This window comes from Protobothrops mucrosquamatus, unplaced genomic scaffold (assembly GCF_001527695.2).
Source record: "Protobothrops mucrosquamatus isolate PMUCROS unplaced genomic scaffold, P.Mucros_1.0 scaffold30, whole genome shotgun sequence".
Taxonomy (NCBI): domain Eukaryota; kingdom Metazoa; phylum Chordata; class Lepidosauria; order Squamata; family Viperidae; genus Protobothrops; species Protobothrops mucrosquamatus.
Genome location: NW_015386414.1, coordinates 932677 through 947118, shown reverse-complemented (window position 1 = coordinate 947118; position 14442 = coordinate 932677). Strand labels below are relative to the sequence as shown.

Sequence of the window (14442 nt, the reverse complement as noted above, 5' to 3'; positions counted from 1 at the left end):
TTTCTTAAATCAGCACCTGTCTTTTCAAGTGGGAACTAGGAAGTAACTAACCACAAAAGCAGACTTGTGTCAACCTCTACTTTATTAACTGTATATTCTGGCTATAAGCAGAAAATCTAACTCAAGTTATCAAACATAAGACGATTGGCATTTTAACATCATTATTGGTCAGCGTGATTGTATAAAGTTTATTTGCTATTTGTACCATCCTTAAACGGGTGGAACCTTATAGTCTGTCTTCAGATAAACTTGGCTTAAAGCGGGTCATGTGGCCTCCGCTCGTAAGCTGGGTCCTGAGGAATTTTCCCCTTCACTCCTCACTAACTACTTTATTTATACAGGCTTTGCGGGATTGTCCCTGTTATTAAGGGGAGTTCTCTGTTTTAGGCAATACATGACATGCTTTTTGTGGGGGATCCTTGGTGCTCTCTGAGCTTGATTGCTTTCTTGCAGACATTTCATTACCCATAGGTAACATTATCGAAGATGTTCCCTAGTTTGGTAATGAAACATTTGCAAGAAAGCAACCAAGCTCAGAGAGCATCAAGGATCCCCCATTTTAACCCTGAGCTATAAATATTCTGTTTTATAGATGCTCTTTGTTTCAGACATCACTTAAATTATTTTGCTGAGGCAGACTGAAGGAAGCTTGAGAATTTCTCTCTGTGGAAGGGTGAGTTGGGGATCATCAAGCAGCTAAATATTTTGGGCCAATCTGAGCTATTGGCAAGGATGTCCAAATGACTGGGCAACTAAAGCCCTGTCCTTTTTTTATGTACATGTGATATGAGCAGCATCTTCAAAAGAGTTGTAGTTCTGATCACCCAGTTGCACCTAGCATTTTGACATTACTGACCATCCCTGTAGATGTCCCTGGACATGATCCCGTAGTTCTCGTGTCTTGGCAGAAAGACTGAATTATTATTATTTAGATTTAAATTCTGTTCTTTTACTTGGAACTCAAAGGAGCTTACATGGGATCTTCATAACAACAACCATTTGAAGTAAAGGAGGGAGAAAAGTTAGCCGAAATGGTCTTGAACCTGAGTCTCAATTATCATAATTCAACACTATCACCACAGTAACACAATGGTTTTCCTATTCTAAGACATATAAATGACCAAAATAAGGCCTAAACACAGGTAGTCCTCAACTTACAATAGTTCATTTAGTGACTGTTCAAAGTTACAACAGCACTGGAAAGAGTGACTTATGACCATTTGTCACAGTTACAACCTTTTAGCATCCCGTGATCATGTGATCAAAATTCAGATGCTTGGCAACCGGTTCATATTTATGACTATTGCTGATCCCGAGATCATGTGATCCCCTTTTGCAACCTAATGACAAGCAAAGTCAATGGGGAAGCCAGATTAACTTAACAACCATGTTACTAACTTATCAACTGCAGTGATTCACTTAGCAACTATGGCAAGAAAGGTAGTAAAATGGAGCAAAACTCACTTAACAAATTTCTCAGTTAACAACAAAACGTTTGGGCTCAATTGTGGTTGTAAGTCAATCTGTATAGGTAACTGGACAAGAAAACATGTTATCTCCCTTATTTATATTGCCTTCCTACTCCTTTCTCTATTTCTGCTTTAGCAGTGACAAATTTTAAACTGTAAACTCCGTAAAGAAAAGATGCTTGCATTATAAGATAACTTGCAAGTATATAAACAATTTAACCAATCTGAGTTGGTAGAAGTCACAACCTTATATGTTTGCTGGGAAACAGTAAGCCTTCTTAAATTATACAGTACTCTCATGTATTCACAAGATCTGTTTAGAAATTATTTTCATTGTGTGCTTTCCAAGCAATCTTTTTCAGCATCAGAAATAGAGATGGGAAAGAAGTATAAAATCACAAGAAAATTTATTGTTAAAAACAAAGATCAGGACTCAATACAGTGTATATCAATCAGACCCGATTAAAAATTCCTGCATCATGCCCAATAACTGTTCGTAAATGGCCACAGTCTACAATACTTGGCCTTGTCCCTCTACTTTTTACAGTTTTCATTATCTCTGTGATACAGGATAATTACTTCACATTTGGTGAACTGGGGGATGTCCAGAAAAGCTAATGATGTTATAACTTCATAAAAGGAGCTGTAAAAACTAGTGAGAATCAGCTTTCAGCTGCTTATCTCTTGTGTATAACGTGGCTGCAAATTAACTTGGTTTTAAAAATCCCTTTCTGGATTTCAACTCTTTTCTCTGTTTCAGGCTCATCAATGGCCTGATTTATTTTCTATGACTTGTATTGATGGATTCTCCTGCTTTTTTATATCTTTGGACTTGTAAAAACACACTGGTTTTATTGTTTTTCCTATTTGGGGGAGGCAAGAAAGAGAAAGTGATAGAACTCTTGACAATTTTATTTATTTATTTAAATGTACTTGTAAAAACATTTTGTTTTTCTTGTTTTCCAGTTTCTTCCGACATGCATGCCAACTTGGAAAAATTGCATACTTATTGATGGCCTAATTTTTTTTTTTAAATAGTTTTAGTATTCAGTTAGAATCTGCTAAAATTAAAAGAATGGATACAAACAAACCAAATACTACAGTCCAAAACATAATCTCAAAAATAAATCCTATTGAATTCAATGGAATCTTTCCCATGCCCAGTGGATGTATATCTGAAGCATTATCCTGGAAATTAAACCTTTTTCACATGTGTAAATTTCTACTAACCTATGCTAAGCTGTTTTTATTTCTTCCATATCCTGTTGAAAGAAAAACCATCAGGTCCAGTCCAAGCTGGGAATAAATAAAATGGAGGCTGTTTGGAAAGAAGGTTCTTGTTTATTTTGTTGCCTGAACTTCAGTGACACAGCATGTGTTTTTGGGGTGGCTGACAAAATGGAGCTGGGAGTGGTGGGTTTTTATACCTTCTTGGGCTTTGCATTTGGAATTGTTCCTGTTCCTGTGCAATGTATTTTGACCTGAGCTTTTGTTTGCCCTTTTGGTATTCTAATGGTGGTGAGTTAATCCTATTATGTCGTAAAGGTCATGTTCCTGTCCTGGACTCTTTGTTTTTCTAACCCCATCAGCTCAAACCTTCTCTTGGGCTGTGGTTGATGTCATTTTGCTTATGGCCCCAAATCTGCATTTCTAAAAGCTGGCTTGCTTGGGGGAAGGAGACTGGGGGCTGGTTTCTACCTAAGATTTTTCTCCATTATTCTTTTGGCGAAATATTCTGCCTTTTTTAAATATCCCCCAAAATATTTCCTTCTCTAGGAGGGTGGGCAAGTGCTGACTTCCAACAATTCGTACTGATATCTTTGTACTCCATACTAATTAATATTATTTGCTATTAGTAATTATGACATAGAAATTCTTACTAATAATGCTCGTTAGGAACTTTTAAAATGTATTTTGGAGAAGATATTGCCTTTCCTGGCTTGTTTTCACAATTTCTGATTCTGATTAGTATGCCCACTTCATATATAAGAAATAACACTTTTATTTTTGGGATAAGTAGTCTCTTTAAATTAGTACAATTATCTCCTTGGCATCCTGTGAAGTACTATATTACCCATTCTTACATTCAGCCAGCCAGCCAGCCAGCCACAAATACATGCATGCACATGCACACACAGAAATAAAAATTTGAGAGCAATCTGAGATGTGTAAAATGTGACTGTTTTCCAGGCTTAACATTTGCCTCTCAAATTTAACTTCAAACTGAATTTGAAGTTAGCTTCAAATGTTAACTACTGTATATTTATGTGACTGGTCCAATAGTCATCTAGATTCTTTCAGACATCGCATTTTAAAAAGGACACCTTCAATACATTTTATTTTATATATACTCAGTTTCTTTGACTGTCAGAGATGAAATAGGCAAGCTGTGCCTAGACCAAAAGCAAACACTGCCCTCTAAACAAACCAAATAGCAATTCTCTTACCTGTTGGGAACAAAAATATTTCTTTATATCAACACTATTAATGGTTTGGATAGACTACTTACAGCTGCCAAATTGTGTCCTCCTGTTATTGTACACCTGACATGTGTACAGATTTGAGTATGAGCTTCTTGCAAGAATGAGACCTCATCCTGATTAAACTGGTAACCCTCTCACAACTTCTTTTCCCAAATAGTGCCTATTAGATCTGCACAAAGTATTCCAGAGAAGAGCATTGCAAAATGTGTTTGGGTAAATGAAACACTTCTTTGAAGCTTTAAAGCGGTGTGTGTTTTGCAAGACTCATACAGCTGTTTCAAAATCTATATTAATTATAACCATTACTGCACATTGTTTTGATATTTTAAGGGAAGATTCCATTTTTTTAAAAAAAAGTATAATTGGTATCACTTTTTGTTATCAGCACAAAGAAGTTAATTTTCATCACTCCTATATATCAGTGCTTTATTTAGTAGTAATATCGGTAAAGCAGAAATGAAGTAGGAAAACCGTAATGCAGTTTGATACTACTACATTCGTGTTGGAAGCGCTACCAAGGCACTTCCAGGTTGAAAGGATTACCCAGTGACATCACTGTTGCCCAGGAGATGCCATGTCCCTGTTATTTTTCCCACCAAGGTGGTACCTATTTATCTACTCGCATTTGCATGCTTTTGAACTGCTAGATCAGCAGAGGTTGGGGCAAATTGATAGGAGCTCATTCCGTCAAATGATTAAGTATCCTAGCCACGTGACCCTCCCCCACCATGCAATTTGATTGCAGTTTGGATTAGAGTATTATGAGACCTACAGTAACTGAAGTTTAGTTCATAAAACTTGGTTTGACATGACAAATGAACCAGTCCAGACATTGTCTAAGAGGCTAAGCAACAATAACTAGTGCAAAGCTTGGCAGCCACACCTCCCCATCAAGTATGACAGCTATGGTGTTTCCAAATAATGAATCAAGTCTTCCCCAACTTGGTGCCTTTCATTTATTGGTTTTATAACTTCCAGAATTCCCAACAGGTACAGAAACATTGAAGGAAGTAATGAAATAATTTAATTTTTTCATAGCTTGCTAAGGTGTGCGGCATCACCCCATTTTGCCCTAGTAAGAATTCTTCTTATGGGAGAATTGCTATTTATGGACCTAGAAACAGAATTTCCACATGAATTTTCTTCTATGTATGGGCCTTGAAATTGAGGGATAGCCAATATTGGGTTCTGTCAGTGCATCGCTTTAAGAAACTCTTCTTTGTGTTTTATCATTTTGAATACTTGTCTTTTTACTTGTCATTTTATTATATTGTATATTTTGCCCTGCTCTACAAACATAGTAAAGTTAAATCTGAACCATTCCATTTTTTATAGATGATGGTTCTGCTGGAGAGACTACACTTTTAGCTGTTTTATGAAAACAGATCCATCAAACAATGGATCTACGAAAATATCCTTGGCTTTATGATGACAGAAGGAGATCCCAAGGCAACCTAAAAGCCAACCCCACAAAAACAAAAAACCCAATTCCACTAACTATGACAAATTTCAGAATATTTTAGCACAAACTGCTTCCTTAATCATGTCCTTTGCTGTCACTATCTGGAAAGCAGATAGCAGAGGAAAGTTAAAAAACCAATTTAAGTAATTTAAGCAAAGAATTACTTACCAGGAAACATCTTTATTTCCAACCAATAAGATTTTATCACTTACCAAACTCTAGCAATCTTTCTGATATTCAGATATTTCTCTTGTCCAGCACAATCCATTTTGCCCCTCTATTCCTCTTTAACCTTGTTATTTACAGGTGCTCTAAAGCTTGTTCACTGTTAATTGTTCTGTGTACATGCAAAGCATAACTGAACTTTAAGATTATGTGTAATTTACTGCCTCGAGCTTCACACCTCACACAGAATACATTCCATTTCGATGGTGTTCAAACAGTAAAAGATACATAAAAAGAAGCAATATGTCACATATCAAGCCTCTTTTTACACCAAAAATGAGTAGTTTGTTAATGAAGCAGCTGTCCAAAGCTCCCCTTAAAACAGTTCACTGATATGGGAACACTTACACATAGTCCTCGACTTACAGCCACAAGTTTGCCCAAAAGTTATGTTGCTAAGCGAGGCAGTTATTAAATGAAATTTTGTCCATTTTACCACCTTTCTTGCCATGGTAGTTAATTGAATCACTGCGGTACATAATACGGTTGTAAAGAGAATCTGGCTTCCCCATTGACTTTGTTTGTCAGAAGGTTGCAAGAAGGTGATCGTACGATCCTAGGACACTGCAACTGTCACAAATATGAGTCAGTTGCCAAGCATCTGAATTCTGATCACGTGACATAGGCAGATGTTGCAACAGACATAAGCATGAAAAATGGTTATAAGTCACTTTTTTTAGTTCGTTGTTACTTTGAACGGTCAACTAAGTGAACTGTTGTAAGTTGAGGACTACCTATATAGAGTGCACCTATTTAAAACAAATCTATGTAGAATAAATCATCATATTGTAAATTTAGCAGGATGCACACGTATTCCCAGCATATCTTCTTTGGATTGTGCTAAAAAAGAACAAAAATTATTCTAAGGCTTGCTACAAAGCCAGAAGGATCTTCAGTGTAATTGATAAGATTTTTTGTTTTTAAAGTAGAATCTTTCCTATCTGTCTGTCTGTCTGTCCGTCCGTCCGTCCGTCCGTCCGTCCGTCCGTCCGTCCATCTATCTATCTATCTATCTATCTATCTATCTATCTATCTATCTATCTATCTATCTATCTATCTATCTATCTATCTATCTACCTATCTACCTATCTGCCTACCTCTCTCTCTCTCTCTCTCTCTCTCTCTCTCTCTCTCTCTCTCTCTCTCTCTCTCTCTCTCTCTCTCTCTCTCTCTCTCTCTCTCTCTCTCTCTCTCTCTCTCTCTCTCTCTCTCTCTCTCTCTCTCTCTCTCTCTCTCTCTCTCTCTCTCTCTCTCTCTCTCTCTCTATCTATCTATCTATCTATCTATCTATCTATCTCAGGTTAGCCTTTTACAGGATGGCTGAATTAATCCAGGGTACAATGTGCCACAAGCAGAGACCAGAAACATATGTTATGCAAAGTGCAACGCATTTAATACAATGCTCAGGCAAATGAGTTAATATTTATGATTGAATTTATGGATGGAAAGGGCCATTGGGGGGTCACTGAGTCAAATTTCTTGCTCTGTGCAGAATGTAGATTAAAGCATCAGCAGCAGATGGATGGATGGATGTCTAATTTCTGCTTGAAAACATCCACCAAAGGAGAGCTGCTATTCTTTATTAGAAATTGGTACAACTGTCAAACTGCAATTACTGATAAGTTTATTTAAAAAAAACATTCAATTGGAATTTCTTTTCTATAAATTGAACCTATTATTTCATATTTTGAACTTTAGAATGACGGAGATTAGGCCTTGGAATAAGCTGTTCCATAGATATAATGCCTCGACAGATAAATAATGATTCCTTTATAGACTATAGGAAGTTAGCATCCACCTCCCCAGAGAGTGAAATATTTGGGGGGATATTAAAAGAGGCAGGATAGAATATTTCCCCTGAAGGAGAAATGGAGAAAAAAATCTCAGGCAGAAGCCTGAGGAGGCCAGTCTTTAGAAATGGAGATTTGGTAATCCATTCCAAAAGACTGGGGCACACTATTCATAAGCAAAATGCCTAGAGCCCCCACAGCTGATGGAATTAAGAATTTACATTCCCCCACCCAGCTCCAAGGACAGGATAGGACTTCCCAGCCATAATGGGAGTCAGGTAACAATAATTAGAATATCAAAAGGGCACACTCAAGCACAGGTCAAAGTACATTTCACAACAGGCATCTCAAATACAAAGCCCAAAGTAGGTATAAAAACCCACCCATGCTCAACTCCATTTTGTCAGCTGTCCCAGAACTGCATATTGTTGCTGGTTCTGCTCCTCAATAAACAAATCTTCTTTCTTAAGCAACCTCCATTTTATTCCCGATTTGGAACTGGACCTGATTTTTCTTTCAACAAGACTTTTGAGCTTTCGAGAAGCAGTTTAAGAAAATTATTTATACCGTTATATTTTGGTATTGGAGACTACTGCTGAGAATACTGTGGACAGCTAATAAAAACAGATGGCTCGTTCAGCAAGTTCTTACTTGAGGCGCAAATGAGCAGGCTTAACTTATCCTACTTTGGGCACATTATATGAAGATCCAGCTCCCTGGAGAAGGCTGTGATGCTAAGAGAAATGGGACGAAAGAAAAAACGACTACCAGCAACAATGGTCTGTGGAATTTAAATTTCCCACTGTGTGATTGATTGCAAGACTCCACTGGTTTATCTGGGAGTAAACTTTACTGAACTGAATAAACTCATTTCTGAATTGGCACACTCAAAATTCGGTCAGTACTGTGCTGGAAAAATAAATAAATAAACAAATGAATATTCTCAGTAATTACATGCATGTTGGTTTTGGCATTCAGGAAAAGCCATAGCTCCAAGACAACAAACCTTCCTAATGGAAATATTAAAAAGATACAACAAATATATCACAAATATATCTTTGTGTTACTATAAATCAGGCCTGCATAGCTCCCAGAGGAGAAAGGGCCACACTGATAAATTAAAAATAACTGTGGACCAAAAAGGAATAGCTGACATGTTGATCCTTTGTTTGGTGGAAGCAGTGGAGCTGATGGTGTCAGTCAGAACTGAAAGTATTGCTCAGCAGTGTCTTGTGGGGAGACTGTACTGGTGGATTCTTCCTGGTAGTTGTGATATTTGATGGCAGTGAATATACTGAGTTTTTATAAAATGCTTGGTGGTCCACATATTTCCTGTGGGCTAATGTTGTGCAGAAAATGAATGAGCTGGAAAAGGGGTGCTGTTAGTAGGATTTACCTACCCTCAGTGGTGGGATTCAGCCAGTTCGCATCACTTCAGCAGAACTGGTAGCTAATTTTTTGGTTGTTCACATGTTTGAATCCCACCACTGCCTACCCTTCATTTATTTCAAAAATAAACCTGTTTTCCAAGTGCAAGGGAGCAGTGCTCTTTACTTATGAGACTGACAAGAAAGAAACTTCACATTTACTTATTTTCATAGTGGATTGTAGCTCTTAATCTCTACAAAGTCAAGACTTATATGGGCATTCAACGGCTACAGTACTCAGAAACTATTTCCTATTACAGACTTTGTCCACAAATATATAAAGTTCACACCAGCTACTATAGTAAAGTCTTAGTGCAAATATTCTCCAAATTCAAGTCATTTATGGGTTATAAAATGATAATGAAAAACAGGCAATAATAATAATAAATTATTTGTTCTGAGTCCTGCCACACAATGCAAAATCTGTGAGAATAGTTAATGCTGTTTATGAACTAGAATTGCCAATTGATCAAAAATAACATTAGCCTGACATGTTTATGTTTTTTATTATTGCTTCATTTTATTTAATTATCGCTTCATACACAGAAATTAGCAGATGTTTGTCATTTCTTACAAACAGACATTTTTTATAATGATTACCATCATGATGTGGAGTTTTCAGACAAGAGAATAAGCTAAAATGTGTCTATGCATTACAATTGCTTTCTATAACTTTCAGTATCAGAGGCAGAATGCTTTCAAACCCTATTGAAAATATGAGAATACTACTGTACTGCCTGTCTTTTTATGGTCTCTTCACTGAAATTTGGATAGCTGCTATAGAAATGATGTGGAGGACAAATGTTTGTTATGAAATAGCACACTTATATCCTCACATTATCCTTTACCAAGACCTCCACATTTTGCTATTCAAGAATGAACTATGGTGTATTGGTTCATTCATGTACTTTTATCGACACATGTACTTTTTAAAGAGTAATTGTATTGGTAACAAATTAATAAACAAATAATAGGAATGGCATCAAACCCTAGATCAGCAGTTCTCAACCTATGGGTCGCGACCCCATTTGGGGTCGATCGACCATTTCACGAGGGTCGCCAAGCAAGGCTGTCTGCCATTTTTTCCCCCTTTTCCGGCGGGTGCCTTACCTCCCTTGAGCTGGGCCAGCTGGTGGTCATTTCATTTTCATTTTTTTTTCATTTTATTAAATTTATACCCCGCCCTTCTCCCGGAGGACTCAGGGCGGCTTACAGCCAGTTTAAAACAATGATACAAAACAATACAAAATTTAAAAATGATTAAAAATAAATATTCAAATTTGGCCGCTTCTACTAAAAATTTGATTAAAACCAATTTAAAATCCACTAAAATTCCCTAGGCCAGACCTGCNTGCCGGCTGGCGACCCCCAGGGGGAGGGCCTTCTCTGTTGGAGCCCCCTCCCTATGGAACGAACTACCCCCAGAGATCCGGGTCATCCCGGATCTCCCCTCCTTCCGCCGCGCCCTCAAGACATGGCTATTCCAGCTAGCGGGGCTGGCCTGAGGGGTATTTTAGATTGGATTTTAATTTGATTTTATATTGGGTGTTCTCAAAATTTTAAATGAAACGGCAAAATTAATATTTCTTTTAATTGTATTTTAAAATGGTGTTTGTAAGGTCTTTATCTGTTTTTAGCTTGCTGTAAGCCGCCCTGGGTCCGCCAGGAGAAGGGCGGGGTATAAATCTAATAAAATCTAAATCTAAATCTAAAAATCTAAATCAAGCAGGAGACACTATACCATTCCAGACATGTGGCTGTCCAGAATTAAGGAGAAACTTCCTAACAGTGAGGACAATTAACCACTGGGTGCTCCATAACTGGAGGTTTGTAAGAAGAGACTAGATAGTCACTTATCTGAAATGATATAGATTCTCCTGTTTGAGCAGGGGGCTGGACTAGAATACCTCCAAGGCCCCTTCTAACTCTATTGTATTCAATGATCACGGTTTCTTCTTAAAAGCCTCTAGTGATGAAGGACCCACAACTTTTGAAGGCAAGCTGGTTGATTGTTCTCATTGTTAGGAAATTTCTCCTTAGTTTTAGATTGGTTTTCTCCTTGATTAGTTTCCATCCATTGTTTCTTGCTTTGCCCTCTGTTGCTTTGGAGAATAGGTTGACCCCATCTTCTTTGTGGCAGCCCCTCAAATATTGCAACACTGCTATCATATCACCCCTAGTCCTTCTTTTCTCTAGATTAGACATACCCAATTCTTGCAAGAGTTCGTCATATGTTTTAGCCTTCAGACCCCTAATCATCTTTATTGTTGGTTCAGATTTTGTATTTCCAAAGAATACAAGAATAATAAGAATGGGATGTGTTTTTGTCTGGTGTTCAGAGGCTGCAGAAGCTGTGGAAGAACATTCTCTGAAGCTGCTTCAAGAATGAAGACCTCATGTAACCTGAAACAGCATCAGGTAGACTGCAGGGGCCTATCAACATAAAGAGAACACCTGTTGTGATTCCTCGTCAGCCAGTGTATCTGGCAGCTGAGTTTGGGGAATCAGAGGAGGGGCCTGGAGTGACATCAGAGTCAGAGGAAGGCTCTGATGAGCTCCAAGACTTACAGCCTGACAAGGAGCTTGGCCCCTCCACTCATGCTCAGGCTGAGACACAGCTGTGCTGGGAGGCTGAGTCGGACAGTGATGACTCATAGCTGGAAGACATCCAGGATGCTCGTAAACGCCGGCAGGCAAAGAGAGTTGGACAGAGAAATGCAATGGGCTGACTCCAAAGGCAAAGGAGAAGGCATTAGGAAGCCACACCTTGGTTGCATAATAAAAAGGAAGGTGTGGGAGGTGCTGGTTGCTGAAGGCAACAGTTTGTGTTAAGGAATCAAGTTTCAGTGAATTGTGTTTTGTTTACCTTTGCCTTTGGATATTTTACTCAGGTCTGTAAATAATAAAAGGGGTTTTTTTTCCTGTGGTTCCAGCCTGCTTGTTGGAAGAGGGGGTTTCTCCTTGTGACTCACACAGGCTGGGATAGAACAGTACCATCACACAAGGACTCACACAGGCTGGGATAGAACAGTACCATCGGAAGGGAAACGGCATGCAGCAAATCCCGTGGAACAGTGCGAAGTGGCCTTTTTGAGTGGCAGTGGTGGTCTTAGGGCTAAAGTCAAGGCCGGATCTCAGCCAAGTGCCACTGTTCAGGATGGCCTAGATGGGGTGAGTGTGTGTGGAGGTAGAGAATTGTTTCACTTTTATTTGTATGTGTGCATGTGTGATACACCAGTAGAGTCAAGCTAGGCATTTTCTGAATTTTTGATACGCCGGGCCCAAAAGGTTCATCATCACTGCTATAAGTGTAATGAAAGAAGAGACCTGAGAACCCATTCTTAGATCACTGCTGATATACTGTACACTGGTAAATTTTTCAATAATCCATTGTAAATTTGCATTGGTTGATACAACATGCGAAGGGAAAGTTTTGCTTATGTAAATGCTGCACATTAACAAACACAGTGGTTTATATTTATTATTGGTGTATGGCATATGATACATGAACTATCAATATATATATATTAATGTTTCATCTAGATTAATAAAACACAATAAAATATAAATGTTAAAAATACTAATATCGAGGCCATCTAACCATTGAAGTGCAGCATTATTTATATTTAAAAAAATCAGACACTGGACTGGTATATGCCTTCAGCTTACAGCCAGTCACGATGTAATTTACAGTTTGATGTGGGACTCCACAGTCACACTGAGGGGAGGATACTATGCCCCATTTATATAGAGAGGCCTGGCAGACACTGTCTGAGGTGCAAATCCTATAAATGTGGTTTATAAGTTTTATTCAAGCAACCAAAGTTAAACAAGGCATGGTTTAACATGTGGTACAACATGATGATAGGGTGAGCCTTTCCCACTGACAGCTTCTGAATCATGCCTATGTTTTACCCACAGGTTTCAACCTTTGCAATGTCATGTTGTTGGCAACTGCGTCTCCTTTGAATTAAAAGCTCACTTTTTGAATTGCTTCCAAAAGACCTGAACTCTGTTTGCTTAGCAATGAGCTTTTCTGAGCCAAAACCAGCAGATTTGAAGTTTGTCTAGTTTGGCTTTTATCATCCTATCCTGTTTACTTGCACAGCAGCCAACTGCCTTAATTAAATCTTTGTGTTTCCTTGTTTATTTGTTCATAATATTATGAGGACACGTACAATTGTATTTTTTTTCTCAAACATAGCCTGAAAAATGTGAGCTATTGCAGGGCAGACTAAGGAACCCTCCGCCACAACATACATATTCTTTCTGCTAACTCAGGGAAAGGCAACTTGTGTCCCCCAAAGCATCCAGAGAAGGGAAGCTGAAATATGAGGTCTGATTTTTTTTCTTTTATTACTGGAGGCTTGGGGGAAAGTTAAGGGAATCTTAAATCTTGCATAGATATCCATTTTGCCTCATAAATATTCCCTCCAAGAGTCAAAAGGAAATATAGTGTCCAAGCATTCAAACTTTTTATCCCATCCATTCTTATCATGACAAGGCAGGGCACTTGTCTTTAAATCACCATTTGCCACCTGCAGTATAAATCATTGTCTAGTTTTTTTATTTTAATTGAACATGTCATGTGAATTCTGTGTCTTATTTGGATGCATGTTGTGGGTACTTTTACAAAATGGCTGCCATCGGCCCTGCCTATTCAAAAAGTGACATTCAAATGGGTGATGTCAGTTCCCAAATACTATTTTAACAGAAACTAAACTGATAAGATTGCTTCCAACCAATCCACAAGCATTACAATTTAATCTTTATATTTTGCAAGGAGCAAAGAAGCAAATGAATATCAAATCTCTCTATTATTGTTATTTTCAAAGGCTGCTTGGAGGCTTTCTTATAAATAAAGGCAGTGCTAAAGGCTGGTACTTTGCTTTGTAACATGCCACAATTTCATTTCATTAATTAAAAGGAAAAAGAAAGTTAGGGCAGCTCTATTGATGGGGATTTTCAGGTCCTGCTCTCACTCTTTGTCCTTACAGGTTTTTTCAGAGGCTTCTTTTGAATCCTTTTTTATATTGTGGGAAGTCCCCACAGAGAAGGAAATATTAAAAGGGCAGAAAAATATATTTCCTCAAAGGATCTTAAAGAGGCAGAAAAGCATGCCCAATTTTTTTAATAGCACCAAGTCTCCCTCCCCCAAGCAGAAACCAGCTCTGTAGAAATGCAGATGTGGTAATCCATTCAGGAAGGTTGGAGGTCCCCAGCTAGAAGCTTAGGAAGACAAAGACCCTTAAAATCTACATACCTCACCCAAACTCTAAGACAGGACATAATAGGATTAACCCACATATGCCAAAGGGGCACACTCAGACTAAGGTCAAATTACATGACACAGGAAATACAAAGCCTCAAACAGGAACAGGAAACAACTGGATGGGGAGAAACAGACTCAGGCTCAACCCTTCCAAGACTGAGTGGCTGTGGTTGCCGGCCCCCAGGTATGGTCAGCTGACTCCATCGCTGACTATAGGGGGAGAAACTTTGGCCCCCTCGGAGAGGGTGCGCAATTTGGGGGTCCTCCTGGATCCACGGCTGACACTGGACGACCAGTTGACGGCTGTGGCCAGG

At 38.5% G+C, this 14442-nt stretch overlaps 1 long non-coding RNA gene across 1 annotated transcript; it reads left to right on the top strand.

Moving 5' to 3' along the window:
* The first annotated feature begins 11747 nt into the window (after positions 1–11747).
* On the top strand, positions 11748–12999 carry LOC107283221. The gene is made up of 2 exons (XR_001548795.1): positions 11748–12027; positions 12778–12999. It is a non-coding gene; the product is annotated as an uncharacterized LOC107283221 (long non-coding RNA).
* Positions 13000–14442: the final 1443 nt, after the last annotated feature.